The sequence below is a fragment of the Urocitellus parryii genome, chromosome 4 (assembly GCF_045843805.1).
Source record: "Urocitellus parryii isolate mUroPar1 chromosome 4, mUroPar1.hap1, whole genome shotgun sequence".
Lineage (NCBI taxonomy): Eukaryota > Metazoa > Chordata > Mammalia > Rodentia > Sciuridae > Urocitellus > Urocitellus parryii.
Genome location: NC_135534.1, coordinates 7,573,901 through 7,586,012, shown reverse-complemented (window position 1 = coordinate 7,586,012; position 12,112 = coordinate 7,573,901). Strand labels below are relative to the sequence as shown.

The 12,112-nt window shown below is 44.7% G+C and overlaps 1 non-coding gene across 1 annotated transcript; it reads left to right on the top strand.

Annotated features, from left to right (window-relative positions):
- The first annotated feature begins 10,926 nt into the window (after positions 1–10,926).
- On the top strand, positions 10,927–11,028 carry LOC113188401 (U6 spliceosomal RNA). Its single transcript, XR_003301537.1, has one exon. It is a non-coding gene; the product is annotated as a U6 spliceosomal RNA (small nuclear RNA).
- Positions 11,029–12,112: the final 1,084 nt, after the last annotated feature.

Here is a 12,112-nt window from a genome sequence, read left to right as displayed (position 1 = left end):
TTGTGTCACTGCAGGGCTGGAAGGGGGCAGTTCTGTGTCCCCAGTGGATTCTCTGCCACTGGAATCCAGGAAGGCTTGTGAGGGGGGAGCCCCCCTCCCTTAGGCTCTGGTCACACTCTGAGGCAGGGATTAATACTAACCACTTACCACCTGCCAGGCGTGGCCTGAGCATTTTATATTCATTTTTTCCCTCATACTCATCTGAACCCGACCCTTCCCCGCCCAGAGCAGACTGTGGCTCACCTTGGCCAGCACAAACGGTCCAGGAGACTGCTTGGAATCTTGATCTCTCTAAGCCTCAGTTTGCTTTTCTGTGATCTATTCATTCACCAAATTGAGAATCTACCACATGCCAAGCTCTTGCCTACCACCAGAAAAATTCTTGCCCTCCCAGAGCTTCTATACTGGGCAGATGAACATGGGACAAGTCATTTCACACATATTGGTGGCCACCATGGAGGTGCTGTGACAGAGAAGAGCAGGTATCTGACGGCAAAAGTGGCAGTGGGACCTGGGGGCCCAGGAAGATCCTCTGCCAAAAGGCCTTTTGCACCAGGGACTGGAGGATGGATCTAAGAGATGCCTGCTGGAGGCTGAGGAAGCAGAGGAAACCAAAGAAGAGACTGTTTGCAAAGGGGCGTGTAGAAGAAAGGGGTGGGAAAGAAATTTAGTTCTTTCAAGGCCTGAGGGAAAGCCAGTGAGTAACAGGAGAGAGAGGAAAGTGGGGGAGGGAGGTGAGGTGGGGAGGGAGGTGAGGTCGGGGGGCATGGTGGGAAATCTGGGTTTAATTTTCATTGAGAGGGTACTTACTGTATCAGGGCACTCTGCCTTCATCCCTGGAGATGGCATCATGAGGACTGTGTGGAGATGGATTTGGGAGGTGGAATCTGAGGGCTTGTGAAGCAGAGGATGCCTGAGAGGCAAGTGGCATGAATGGCTCCCAGGTGACCTGAGCCCATATGGGTGTGGGGGGGCAGAGGGCCCTCAGCTCTCTGTTGTACCTGCTAAGTTTGAGATACTTTATGTCATCCCAGAAGAGACGCCTGAAACCAGATTAGAGAGGACATATGCCTGGGGATCCAGGCTCGGTCCTCATCACATGGATGCTCAGCTAGGAAGAGAAGAGGGCCCAGTGGGAACCAGGCAGGTTACCAGCCCCAGGTGACCCCAGAGAGGAGGCAGAGTCAGCCCAAAGACCCAAATGCAGCAGCAGAGGGAGCTGGTGTGAGAAAGGCCAAGATAAGTGAATGTTCTAGAAGGAGGGCATGGAGAACATGTAAAATCGTGCTGGGAGAAGGATGAGGGCAGATAGCCCTTCTTCAGGGGCTGCTGAGGGGACTCTGCAGAGCTATGAAAGCACCCACCAGCTCAGCGTGCAGCGGTGCTCAGTTGCCTCTTGTCATCATCAAACTCCTTAAGCTTTCAGGGCCTTCACAGGAAGTGGCCCTCAAGCAAGGCAAGCCAGCAGAGCAGCAAAGGGAACCACCTCTCTGGGAGCTAACAACAGAGGGAGGCCCTTAGCACCACCGAGGGCTAGGAGAGGGAGCCATCACTCCCTGAGTCCAACTGGGGAGAAGCTGGAGCTGGAGGGAGGGCAGACACCTGAGGCGCCTCTTCCCCTACAGCCTGCAGGGAAGGAACTGGAGAAACAGTTATTACCCTAGTCTCCTCCTGCTCCCAGGACTCTAGCTGGACACAGGGACTTGCAGCAGGGAGGTGCCAGCTGCAAAGTGGATCTGCAGGGTAAACTGAGAGTCCAACACATTTGGTGTCCTTGCCCTGCCCAGCTTTTCTAGCTTCCTCACTGCATGTGGCCCATCATCTCCCCGGAATCTGATGGATTTGCACACTTCCAAAATGTGTGTTCTCTTGTAAGTTAAAAGAGACTGTGGCCTTCTGGTCATTGTAGATCATTAAGGCCACCCACTAAAAGGTCTTCCCACAGTTACTCTGCCTCCTCTGGTTCCTCCTTCACTTGGTGCCAGGGTCATCTTTTAAAACCTAACTCTGGAGCTGGGGGTATAGCTCAGTGGTAGATTGTGTGGCCCTGGGTTCAATCCCCAGGCACTGCACTAGGGGAAAAAAAAGAAAACAAAAACAATTCCAACCATGTTACTCTCCTGCCTTTGAAATCTTCAGTGCCTTCACTTTGCTTACTGGGCCTGCAAGGCCCTCTTTTCCTCAGGGCCTGGCACACAGAAGGTGCTGCATTTTGTTGATTGACAATACAGAGAGACAAGAACAGCATCAAGCACTTTACACTGTCAAGTCATTTCAGCCACATGGCAAAGGAGAAACCAAGGCTCCGAAAGATGAAATGATTTGACTCAGGTCATCTGTTGATTTAGATGCAGGGACTGAACCCAAGCATGCCTGATTTAAAACCTACACAGTGCTCCTGGGAAGAGGAATGGGGGTATGTGCAGGGAAATGCTACAAATATCCTGAAGATAGATGGGTAGGTCCTGAGGGCAATGAGGGCTTTTCTAGACTGAGACAAAGAGGAGCCATGAAACCAGGCCCAGCAAATGTTTAGACTGCGTTTGAGTTCTTAGGCCCAGAGAAGGCTAGGAAATTAGCCAAGGTTACACAGTCTCCATGACAGAAGCAGGACTTGAATCCTTAACAGGACAGGCTCCTGATGCCCTATTAAGAGATTGACTGGACAGAGCTTCACAGCCTAAATCAAGATAGTTATGGGGCTGGGGATGTGGCTCAAGCGGTAGCGCGCTTACCTGGCGTGCGGTCCAGGTTCGATCCTCAGTACTACATACAAAAACAAAGATGTTGTGTCCGTCAAGAGCTAAAAAATAAATATTAAAATTCTTTCTCTCTCTCTCTCTCAAAAAAAAAAAAAGATAGTTATGTCTCAAGCTGGGAGAGGTAGTGCCTGTAATCCCAACAGCTCGGGAGGCTGAGGCAAGAGGATTTCGAGTTCAATGCCAGTCTCTGCAAAAGTGAGACGCTAAGCAAGTCAGTGAGACCTTGTCTCTAAATAAAATACAAAATAGGGCTGGGGATCTGGCTCAGTGGTCAGGTGCCCCTGAGTTCAATCCCCGGTACCAAAAAGAAGACAACATAGCACAGTGGTTGCTTTCTGAATGATTATCCTGGTTGTATTATGTGAATTGGGAAATTCACAAAACACTGTGTGAATTGGGAAAATCTCTTCCATTTCTCTATGTATCTGATTTCTCAATTTTCAACAGGGAACAATGAACTGGTATTTATGAAACCTGTAACCAGGGCTGGGGATGTGGCTCAAGCGGTAGCGCGCTCGCCTGGCATGCGTGCAACCCGGGTTCGATCCTCAGCACCACATACCAACAAAGATGTTGTGTCCGCCGAGAACTAAAAAATAAATATTAAAAATTCTCGGAGGGGAGGGGGGATAGTAGAGAATAGGACAGACAGCAGAATACATCAGACACTAGAAAGGCAATTTGTCAATCAATGGAAGGGTAACTGATGTGATACAGCAATCTGTATACGGGGTAAAATTGGGAGTTCATAACCCACTTGAATCAAACTGTGAAATATGGTGTATTAAGAACTATGTAATGTTTTGAACGACCAACAATAAAAAAAAAAATTCTCTCTCTCTCTCCCTCCTCTCTCACTCTCTCTTTTAAAAAAAAAAATCTTAAAAAAAAAAAAAGAAACCTGTAACCAATGCCAGGTACATACACATACTCAGTATATATTAGCTTTCTTCATTGTTATCTAGGTCTGGGAGCCGTGATGGGCTGTGTGATGGGACAGGGGCTGTCTACACAAGGAGAACTACGGCAGTGAGAAGTACCATGTGCCTGTCTATGTACCATCTCTCACTGAGCTCTGAATGTCTCTGGGAAGCTTCTAGGCTCTGAGGAAAGAAATGGCTCTGGAGTAGTAATAAGGAGTTTCAGGCAAGTCCATCAGATCAAAAAAGGTTGTGGCTGGGTTGTGGCTCAAGGGGTAGAGCGCTCACCTAGCATGGGTGGGGCACTGGGTTAGATCCTCAGCACCACATAAAAATAAATAAAGGTATTGCGTCCACCTAAAACTAATATATATATATATATATATATATATATATATATATATATATATTATTTTTTTTAAGAGGTTGGGTGGAGTTACAGAGGCTTGGAGGGGACAATTCTACTCAGAAGCATCTCTCTCCGTAGACACTGTACTGAAAGTGGTCATTGATGAATCCTGCAGATATGTCATTTATTGTGTGTACCAAAATGGTAAACATGGAGAAATGAGATTGGAAAATGAAATTAACTTCAGATTTCATATGAATGATTTAATTTTTTTTTTCTGCGCTTTGGCTAGAACCCAGGGCCTTGTATATACTAAGCCACATTCCCATTTCCCTCTTATTTATGTGTATTTTTTTAGTTGTACATGGACACAATATCTTTATTTTGTTTTTTTAGTTTTTATATGGTGCTGGGGTTCGAACCCAGTGCCTCACACATTGTGGGCACATGCTTTACCACTGAGCCACAACCACAGCCACCCAGCCCCTTTTGATGGTTAATAAATCATAAAAGTTCTTCTCCCCTTGACTTTTCTCACCTTCTACACCAAGGTAAGGCCTACTGGTGAGAACTCAGGACTTGAGGAGCACTGACTTCCAGAATGGAGTCATGAAGCCCCAGCCCTGCCATGTCCCAGGTGACCAGGGATAAATCTCTTACCGGATACAAGCCTCAGCTTTCTCTTCTGCAAATTGGAATGCTGATAAGACCTAACTCAGTGAAGTTCTAAGGGTTAAATGAGATGCTTCTTGAAAAGCTCTTAGCTCAGTGCCTGGCACAAAGAAAACACACCAAAAATGGAGTAGGGTTATTTTCATTAAGAATCCAGTCCTTTTAATTTCCCAGAAATGTCAGATCAGTTCACATGCAGGGAAGAAGAAAAAGTGCCTGTTAGTGTGGAAAGCACAATGCTGTAAGTTATGCTTTGCAGAGTCACATGAAAGTGGCATAGGCCACTTGTTCATGTGAACATGCGCCTGCAGATAAACCAGTCTTAGCTGGTCCTATAATGTAGCTGAGTGTGAATATGCCATCACAGTGTGCACTGTTACCCAGGAAAGGGCCTACCCACAGGTAGGAACAGATGCTGGTCTTGCTCACAGGAACCTGTGATAAATTCTGTTGACAGGTGAAGGGTCAGAAAGAGCCCAAGCCTACTGCTTCCCAGGCAACTGGTCTGCCTGCCATGACTACTGCAAATGTATTTGCCACCAACACTTCTAGGAATGTTCTATATGCCTTCCTCTTGTCAAAGACCACAAAAAGTCTGAGATCTCACCCCACTAGGAAGCTGGCAAGTTAGCCTACCACAGGTTCAAGGATTCCAGCAGAAGACATGAGATTCCTGGGTCAGAGACAAAGGACTTTATCATGGCACAGCAAACCACATGAGCAGCAGCATGTGCTTGTCCCCTTGTCCCCAAGTTCCACTGGGGTGATGTAGATGGGCTCAGATTGGTGCTCGCATGTGGAGTGTATTGTAGTATGGATCAGAATTCTAAGCTTAGGGAACCCAAAGCCAGTGAGTATGCCCATCTCTTGCTCTGGAAGGAGACATTATCTCCACCTTCCATGGCTCTTCATTATATCTTTGAAAAAGAGAGTCCAGAGCAAAGGCAAGTAATGCCTCATTGCAAAATGTGCAGAAACTCCAGAGGTTCATAGAGAATTGTCTTACAGTAATATCCACTCCTCACTTGTACACCAACTTGGCTTTTTTTACTTCCATGGTAATTTGATCAACAGGGGATAAAACCATTTTTTTCCCATTTGTCAAATACAACATTTAATTGAGGTCACTGCAGACAGGTCTTCAAGCAGCAGGATGAGGCTAACTTGCAGTACTAACTTCACCCATGTCCCCCGTGGTCCCAGGTGAGCAAATCTATAAAACATCAGACCTATCTTAGAAAACCAGGTGGCTTCCTCCTTAAGTCTCTGCACAGACCCCTCCACTAGGCATGAAGCACTAACCAACCCAGGTACAAGGGGATACATTAACTGCATAGGGCTGGGGATGTAGCTCAGTTGGTAGAGCGCTCACCTAGCACCGAGGCACTGGATTCAATCCTCAGCATCACATAAAAATAAATTAAAGGTATTGTCCATCTACTATTAAAAATATTAAATGAAAAGAAAAAGAAAACTAAAAAATTAACTGCACAGACTCTGTCTTGGCCATAAGGAAGAAGCCCAGAGAGATCCGATCAACCATATCAACCTTGGTCAGTGAACAGAGACTGACCTAGTGACTCAAGGTGGTGATCACTTTGGCTAAAGTCAGGGACAGATTCCAAGAGACTTTTTTCAGGAGAGAAGCAAATTAATGCTTGACTTCCACATAAAAAGTAGAATCTGCTGCGGAGGGGCTCATGACACTTTTGGGAAGAAACACAAAGCTGTCTCAAATAAGTGGGACCTACATCAGTTGAGGGACACCGATTGATATTGCCTCCAGTGTGGCCTCCTCACAAGCTGGTAGGTCTCCCAACCCCATTTGGATAATTGAGTCTACCCCTTGTTTTGGGAAGGACCAAGAACCATAAGTCAACCTGTCCTGTTTGTGCCACTACCCCATGAAATGACTGAGTGCTGGCTACAGGAATAGTGATGGGGACAGCATGTGAGTATTGGTGTTTATGTGGGAGGTACAGGAGCTGAGGCCACCTCTGTCATTTCCCATCTCTTGGGAAGGCTAAGCAGAATAGCAATCAAATCCCTGACAGAACCAAGGTGGAGAATGGCAGACCCACAGTCTGTTAAATTTAAGGCACTTGCAACAGTCTGGGAGAGGTGAAGCAGGGTGTTTCCCTTAGCAAGGAAGGTTCCAGGGAAAGCGGGTTGGAAAGACAGAGCTGATTAATATCTCTCCTTCTCCCATGTCCCCAGGGTCTGAACTGTTCCTTCCCAGGTGCCAAAGCTGTTGCTCTCCCTCCTCTGACTCAAAATTTGTATATCCCATTCCAGTAGCTGGAACTTCTCCCTTTTCCTGATCGTCTCCTCCTCCTAATCATCATCTGAAAGTGTCAGGTATGAAAAGGACAAGGGCATTTTAATCAAACTTACAGGGATACATTCTGTCCCCACTTAGCCTATGGACCACTGTTTGTATGTGGCAGGGAATATTGAGGGACTCTGAGAGAGGTGTCACAGCCAAGGGCTGCAGTTATTCCTCTGATCCCAAGAGTGCCAACAAGAGAATTCTGGTGGCCTGGACCACAATTACATTTGAGTCTTTCCAGACACAATGATGCACACCTGGATCCAACAACTTGGGAGGCTGAGGCAGGAGGATCATAATTTCAAGGCCAACCTCAGCAACTTAGCAAAACTCTGTTTCAAATCAAAACATTAAAAAAAAGGACTGAGGGTATTGTTCAGTGGTAAAGTGACCCTGGATCCTATCCCTAGTACCATACACTACACACACACACGTTTGAATCTTCTAATCCCCCTGTTGACTAGGCTGCTACCTGGGAATCACCAACAAGCCTGGCCTGAAATTGATGTTACGGGGAAGAAAGAAGCATCGTGTCCCCTACATGGTGAGGATGGAACCTGGAATTTTCAAAATTGTTCTAAAAAAACCTCCACCCTCACATTCCAATCTTCATGAAGGATGTGGCCAAGATGGGAGATGGTCCCATCCTGGGGACAGCTGCATTCATAATTAGATTGCCTCACCAAGGTGTGGGGACCAGGAGGGAGAGCTAGAAGTATTCCTGAGTTGATTTTTGAGGAGGCTGTTTCAGAGCTCACAGGGGCTGGTAGGGAGCATGGTCACTGTCAGCCTATTCTGAGTGGCTTTTGGGATAAAAGACTTCATATGGTCCAGAAAACTGTAAACACAACACAGATTCATCTCAAGAACTACAATGGCAGGCTGGGGTTATAGCTCAGTGGTAGAGCACTTGCCTAGCATGTGTGAGGCACTGGGTTTGATCCTAAGCACCACACAAAAATAATTTTTTTAAAAAAGGTATTGTGTCTATCTACAACTAAAATAAAATAATAATAATAATAAAGGACCACAGTGGCAAGGCACCATTTGACCTGAAAAGTGTGAGGTATCACCATAGTCCCAAAGGGGAACCGAGCATCTCGTGTGTTAATCTATCAGGTGTGGGCAGGGGCGCTGCTACATATAGTGTAATCTCCCTTATTGTGAAATAAACAGATGAACTTTTGGCAGAAATCACAAGTCAGGCATGGAGTGACAGCCTCTGCTTCAGAAGCATAGAATCCTTTCCTTTGTACCCCCTCTATGATGGCGAATGTGCTGCCAGTCTAGTATGGTGATGAATCCAGGTGGAAATGAGAAAATGGCAGTGCAGCAAGCAGTGAATCACGATCAACAGCTTGATCCCAGTCAGTGTTATCATATAATGGGCCCTTAACACGGGCATCTATGTGAGTGACAGACATTTTGAGCAGCTACGATTTTGTTTCCATGATTAGTTTCAGTTTGATGAAAACTTTGCTAGGTGTTTGGCAGTGTTCTTGTTACCCACTTTGTCCATTTCACATTGGGTGGCTGCAGGACTCAGCAACCATGGCCACCTTGCTTTCCACCTGCAGTTGCGATGTCTGCACCTTTGGCTGACCTGGATCAGTCTCTAACTGAAGATTCCTCAATTTTGTTGGTCTTTTAAAAAACTTTTGGATCAGTTTCTATTCTCTATTTCACTTATTTCCACTCAAATCTTTATTATTCTTCCTTTATTATCTTTCCTTCTACTTGTTTTTGGTTTGTTCTAGTTTCTTAAGGTGAAACATTAATTTATTGATTTGAGATCTTTTTTTATTTTTAAAGATGTTGATGAACCTTTATTTTATCCATTTACTTATATATGGTGCTGAGAATTGAACCCAGTGCCTCACACATGCTAGGCAAGTGCTTTACCACTGAGCCACACTCCAGCCCTTTTTTCCTTTTTTAATATAAACATTAGAAGCTATACATTTCCCCCTAAGCAACACTTTGGCTGCATTCCATAAATTTTTCTACATTGTTTTCATTTTAATTAATCTCAAAGTATTTTCTAATTTCCTGTGTGATTTCTTCTATGACCCATAGAATTTTTAGGAGTATGTTGTTGAATTTCTGTATAAAGTTTCCCAAATCCCTTTCTGTTATTGATTGCTAATTTCATTCGATTATGGAATGAGAATGGATTTTGTATGAGTTCAATCTTTTTCAATGTATGGATCCTTAGAGAGTTTTCAGACCTCACATACGGTCAATCCTGGAGAATATTCCATGTGCATTTCAAAAGAATATGAATTCTGCTGTTTATGGAGTGTCCTATAGATGTTTGTTAGAACGTTGTTTGGTGTCTGTCTGACTTGCATAGCTGTGACCTTTGTTTTTTAAAGGAAGTGCTTAGGGGAAAATTTATAGTTGTTAATGTTTACGTTGAAAAGGAAAAAAAATCTCAAATCAATAACCTAATACTTTGCCTTAAGAAACTCGAAGAGGGGCTGGGGATGTGGCTCAAGCGGTAGCGTGCTCGCCTGGCATGCGTGCGGCCCGGGTTCGACCCTCAGCACCACATACAAAGATGTTGTGTCTGCTGAAAACTAAGAAAAATAAAATATTAAAATTCTCTTTCTCTCTCTATCTCTCTCTCTTTAAAAAAAGAAAAGAAAAAGAAACTCGAAGAACAAACCAATACAAGCAGAAGGGAGGACAATAAGGATAATCAAGATTTGAGTGCAAGTTAAGTGAAATACAGCAAAGCGACAGGGAGAATCAACTAATCCAGAAGTTAATTATTTGAAAAGAATTGACAAACCTTTAACTAGAGACCGAGCCACTCAAACCCAGGTCAGCCAATGGTGCAGACCTCACAGCTGTTGATAGAAAGTGATGTGGCTGTGGTTGTTGAGTCCTAAAGTCTCCCACAGGTGAAATAGTCATTAATAAGCACACTACCCAACAACATGCAGCGATGGCGGGTATTTCTGTCGTCATAATAAGATCTCTTAGGTTTTCACCTGGTTTTAATATAACAGCTGGGAGTTTTCTAGAGTGGTGAAGCTGATCACAAGAATTTCTCTAATTTTTTTGGGGTCACTCTCTCCTTCTCTGGTGGTCATCTTTATCAGCATTGCAAACCAGAACAGAAAGAGCCCAAGAGTAATCAGTAGCCCATCTATGATTTCCTATTGGATTTCGCCCATCTCAGGAAACTTTGCTTAAGAGAGTGAAGGTTCCCGTAATGGGTCCCTGCAGCACCCAGGACCCACTGGAAAAAAATAACTCTGAGACCCTCTACTGTGATCTTGGAATAGACAGAAGGTTGTCATGATAGTAGGGCTGAGTTGTACAATGGCCCGGCTGTTGCCATTCTTTTTTAACCAAGCACCATGTGTCCTGCCTATCAGCCTCGAAGTAAACCAGCCAAAATTCTAATGAGTCATCCAGTTTCTGTCCATATTGGTGATAAATTTTACCCCATCTGCATTTAGTATGTGTGTACATCTTGGCAAATGTTGTCTGAAAGGGGATGGAAACTTCTATCATTCCGGGATGAGTGTCAGTACTTCTTGTTTCAATGAGGCAGACCTGTAGCTGTGAGAAACTATCTATTCCTCCATTCCCCAACCCCACCCAGAGGAGAGGAGTAATAATCAGGGAAATGACTGGTAGCTGACTTTGAACCTACTTCATGGTAACTGGCCTGTAAGCAACTACCTAATTCCTTATGAAACAAAGTTGAAAACCTTTATTGCCCAGTTGGTCATACAATTTGGTCAACAAGCATGCTACCAATTCCCTGTCCTTCCTTCAAAACCTGTTAATCAGCCCATGAAATCCTCATCTTTCTTACAAAAAGCAACATCTCTGTCCCCATTCTACCCTCATTGGCATCAATGTCAAGAAGTATATTGCTTGCTTTGGCAGCACATATACTAAAATTGGAAGGTACAGAGAAGATTAGCATGGCCCCTATGCAAGGATGACATGCAAATTCATGAAGCATTCCACAGTTAGAATTTATTAATAAAAGAATCTTTAACTTAAGAAAAGAACTAAGATCTTTCCCCGTTTGGGGCGGTTTGTTTTGGTTTTGGTGGGAGGATGTGGGGATTGAACCCAGGTTCTTAGGCATGCTGAGTATCTTAGGCATGCTAAATACATGCTCTACCACAGAGCTACACCCCATCCTTTACCCTATGCTGAAAGGGGATGGGAACTTCTGTACTTTAGGGATCAGTGTCAGTACTGCTTGTTTCAATGAGGCAGACCTGTATCTGACTGTGAGAAGCTATCTATTCCTCCCCAGGACATATTTATGCAGGATATGCAGGAGGGGTATTGGGGATTGAACTCAGGGGCACTCAACCAATTAGCCACATCCCCAGCCCTATTTCTTGTATTTTATTTAGAGACAGACTCTCACTGAGTTCTTTAGTGCCTCACTTTTGCTGCGGCTGGCTTTGAACTCATGATCCTCCTGCCTCAGCCTCCCAAGCCACTGGGGTTACAGGCATGTACCACCGCACCTGACCCTACCCTACTTTTAAACAAACTAGTTAAGACTGACACAAGTTCATGGATGCTGGCAAAAGACACAAGACTTCTGGGATGAAGACAAAGGACTTTATTACAGCACAGCAAGCAACATGAATGTAAGCATATCTGTTACTTCCCCCTTCCAAGTCTATTGAAGGGGGCCTGCATAGATGCCTACACATGGTGAGTTGAATTACAGAGAACCCAGATCTTTTATAAGGGACAGTGGGTATAGCAGCCCTTTGCTCTAGAAGGAGCCATTATTTCTACAGTCCAAGGCTGTACACTATACAAACATACTTGAAGATAGTCCAGAATAAAGGTACATACTCTTTTGTGTCTCTGCTCCTGCATGCCTGCATAAATGAGAGATTGGTAGAGAACAGTTGCCTGGTACTCTTTACTCACATCTCCTCACTACATCCTCACACAATCCTGCCAAGTAAACATAAGTAGCTCTGTTTCAGAGGAGGAACTGAAGTCTGGAGAGGTGAAGTCAATTCCTCCAGGTGACAGAGCCAGTAACAGAAGATCTAGGATCAAACTCAGGCCTGCCTGATTC